The sequence below is a fragment of the Lepisosteus platostomus genome, chromosome 5 (assembly GCF_059453375.1).
Source record: "Lepisosteus platostomus isolate fLepPlt1 chromosome 5, fLepPlt1.hap1, whole genome shotgun sequence".
NCBI classification, from domain to species: domain Eukaryota; kingdom Metazoa; phylum Chordata; class Actinopteri; order Semionotiformes; family Lepisosteidae; genus Lepisosteus; species Lepisosteus platostomus.
In genome coordinates this window covers 62,662,508-62,666,618 of record NC_142615.1, presented here as the reverse complement: position 1 = coordinate 62,666,618, position 4,111 = coordinate 62,662,508, and the positions used below count along the sequence as shown (strand labels likewise).

General features: G+C 37.9%; 1 non-coding gene across 1 annotated transcript; it reads right to left on the bottom strand.

Moving 5' to 3' along the window:
* Positions 1–3,487: 3,487 nt before the first annotated feature.
* trnay-gua (transfer RNA tyrosine (anticodon GUA)) lies at positions 3,488–3,575 on the bottom strand. The gene is given in 2 exon segments: positions 3,488–3,523; positions 3,539–3,575. It is a non-coding gene; the product is annotated as a tRNA-Tyr (tRNA).
* Between the last annotated feature and the right edge of the window lie 536 nt (positions 3,576–4,111).

Below are 4,111 nucleotides of genomic sequence, written 5' to 3'. Positions count from 1 at the left end.
TTCCTCCATACCCATCTTCACATTGCTGGCTTGGACTAGGGGGGGCTTCAGCTCTTGTCGTCAGATCTAATGATATCATGACGTGGAAGTGACTGCACCTTCATCTTCCGAGATGCTTTCAATAACACAAACGCTACTTTCACTGGCACAAACACAGCAATAATGAAGGTGGTGGGATTCATCCTTTGTGCTGTTTGTAGGGGTGTAACTCTACGGTGATCTGCTGACTTGAAGAGCAAAAATCAAAATCCTCTGCTATTACTGTTGCTTTTTTCATAGTTTCTTCAAATCCTTCATTTGAACGTAGATTTTGAAGGATATTGATGATAATACCACATAAATTGTGGTTTTCTTGTGATCGCCAATTTTATTCAAATAACAGCCTTTTTTACAGTTCCTTGCGTGTTTCACAAGGTATAATAGCCCCCTTCGCATCCTCAGCTAACATATTTTAAAATTACAATAGCTTATACAGCATGCATGTTTACATTTATATTAAAATTAAAGTAAATATACAAGAATACATACAGTGCTAACCCAATAATTCTTGTCAGGTTCTGCAACAAATCTGCGTTGTTATTTTAACATGTTTCAGCTGAGGGTGCAACAGGAGTATAAATGAATTTTCCCGCCAGCCATTCAAAGACCAAATTCCATGAGTGAACATTATTTTCTCAGATGTTGCCGGCATTGGACTTTGCCGGTGGTATTGAATTATGTCCACAACTGTTGTAGTAGTTCCTTTTTGAAATTCGACACGTGCAAAGCACTTGTAATATCATAGGTGTTAAAGTTCGCTGAGTCTATTCGAGTCATGGTGTGTATCCCTGCCTATCATTGGGAGACGGGTAACTTTTTTACACTCAGATTCCAATCTTCAATGCTTTGTGTGAGAGCTTACATAACTTTCATTTTCTCACAATTTCTGACGATTGTTCCAAAGGGGCACCCTGTCAATTCCGAATACTTTTCAAAAATCTGCCTGCATGTTTGATTATTGTCATTTCACTTAGAAAAAGTTCAATATTGATCATAACTAAAGAAAATAATGATCACGAACAAAAAAGGGATAAAGATGCAAGTCGATCTTGAATCAGAGCTGGGTGAAATGGGCTTCTGTTCTGATATGGTTGTATGAGAAACAGGAGGAATCGCCAATCTCCTATAGAACATGAGTTGAATCAGGAGTGAGACATTTAGTATACTCGTGCATATGTCAACGCCTGACCTACATCGTAAAACTAACATTAAGTTGTCAGAGACATTCATTTATATACAAACAAGAGACAGACCAAGTAATAATTCTACATTAGTTCAGGTGGGTAAACCTGAACTAACTAACTAATAAACCTTTTAATAATTCTACATTAACGTGTCCTACATTGATCAGACTAATTGACATGGTCTGATTCAGAGCCTGTGCAGTTCGTGCTAATTACAACAAGGACAGTTCTGATCCCTCATCACCGAACTGAACACAAGTTCAGCTGTTCTCCAGTTTTGTTACGCATGGTTTTTCATTGCAATTGAGTTCAGAGCTGGAGCTGATCTCCAGACAGTACAGTGTTTTGGGTAAGTTGTCGAAATTCGCATGAGGCTGCAGACAACTTACCCAAAGTGTTTTCTATAGCTTTCAGGTGGAGTTCATTTATATAAAACAACGTAAGTGGTATAAACGCAACAAGCCAGACGGCAGTCCAACTTATAATTTTCTGACGCGAGGCCTGACGCGTTATTCATTATGCCACTGACCCTGCTATTGTAGTGCTAAAAAACACGTTTTCTACATTTATGTCTGTTCACTCTAAAAACTCTAAAAAGGACAAAGGGTTTGTGTGTCCCGCTAAAATTCCGCTTCATTTCGAATGCAAATAAAAACCGTTTTGTTCCAAGAAATCATAGATTTGTCACATCCTTCATACTATACTTCTCTCTTGTATTAGTAAAGCATTTTGATTTAAACTGAACAATATATGAAAGGTTTCATCTATACACTTACACATAATAAGTATACGAATAAATACTCGGAAGAAGCCGCAGCTCAGGTATTAGAGAAATTTAAAATCGGATCGGAGGATTTAGAGTCCAGACTGCAAACCAACAGCTTACACAGGTCTTTTATAGAACCCTTTTGATTTCCTCTACTTTGTCCCTGTGATGTCATTGTCCTGCTCGCAGCCGAGCCCGACACACGTCTGGTTTCTGTCGCTTGACGCACACCCTGCGGTCCATGCGGGTCCTAATACCCCAATACAATGAAGGGGACACTAAACTGTAAACAGGTGCCGTCCTTCGGCTGAGATGTAAAACCGAGGTCCTGACTCTCTGTGATCATTCAGGAGAATGGTGGTGGTGGAGGGGAGTCCCCATTACCTGTAAAGCGCATTGAGTGGAGTATCCAGAACAGCGCTATATAAGTGTGTGTAATAATAATAATAATTATTATTATTATAATTGTAATGTAAAATGCAATAAAAAAATATCAAACTTTGATTCAAAATAGATTAATGTAAAAACTGATAAAGCTAATGCTTTTTTCAGGGCTATAGCTGTAGCTGCGAGAAGGTTAAAAGCGCACAAGTGATCTGTCTTTCGTCAAAGTAATTGCCAGAGCAGTAAGACGCAGAGCACCATCCAGCAGCTGTAGACGATGTTCGGGGAAGAGCTAATTCTGTTTTTAGCACAGGGAGTGAGAATGAGCTCAGTCCGGCTCCGAGCAGAATCCATCCTGGTTTGGTTACAGTGCGCCTGAGGATCTTTGGATCGCAACGTAAAAAAAACAATTGCTCACATCGTGTGACTTCCACGACAGGAAGGAAAGATATCACTTAAAAAAATCAGAACTGAAGATTTGGATCCTGGGCCTCAATTTGATCAAATTATTAAAATAATAATTATTAAAATATCAAATTGTGTTTCTGCAACATTTCGTGCACAGTACGCCATTTTTATCTAAAAATAAAACAACAGTCACAACGAGAGCTTATACGCAGTCTGGGGTATATTCCCCTTTTATATTTTTGCCACTTTATATCGAACCTGTTATACTCCCAGAAGTGCACAGTAGCTTGTACAAATGTACAATTCACCACTGGTATAAACAGATGTGTGCCCTGTTTGCCTTTGTAAGCATTTGTTTAAAAAATAAGTTCACAATACGATAAAAACACAGAAAGCACAAACTTCATAATACAACGATACAAAATCAATACCAAATCATTATGCCAATTAAGTACCTATCCTTTGAAAACAGAGAACACCTTTATATCTACAAAAAACTTGACATTTGTATGTATTTTTGAATTACAAAGCAGACAGAGTAGTCCCTTAATTCAAAGATCGGATCTTGGCCGAAACAAGACAATCAGACGTGGGCTGAATTCGGAACAGGAACCTCTACTTCGTCGTTTATTGAACTTTTGATAAATGTCTGAATGAAACAGATTCGCTTTTTTAACTCTTTGATTAAAGTACACAAAAAGCACCTTCCTTCGAGCCGGAATCGAACCAGCGACCTTAGGATTCCCTAATGACTCCACTACAGTCCTCCGCTCTACCAACTGAGCTATCGAAGGGATGTCAAGCAATGCTCCCTAGCACATACTGCCCAATGTAGTGAAATGTTCCGGGTGATTTAAATCCCACTTCGACATCAAGTTTCCAACTCGTTTCCTTAGTCTTGTTTACCTTGAATTTAAGCCACGAACCAGGATTCTACTGTATAAACTTCCAGGGATATTACAAAATGTTTGATGGGGCATCAATCATTCCAGGCGGAAATTGACTCCTTTTTTTTCTCGAGGGATCATATTAAACATGTCATTAGTATCGAGAGGAGGATCACCATGAGACACAAAACAAATAGTTTCTTTCTGTCTTTATTAGAAAGTAGCGTTTGTGCTACATTAATAATATTTTCGTGGAAATAAAGAAGTTTCGAAATGTGGTTTTGAGTTAAATATTAGCGTGTTCATGTAATTAGTTTGTGTTTGTCATTACTATATATATATATTGCCATGTTACTAGAATTTGTAACTGAAGTTTACTAGTTGTGTTTTTTATGATGGTTAGACATTTGTTGATTACAATATTGTATATAATGTATAATTTG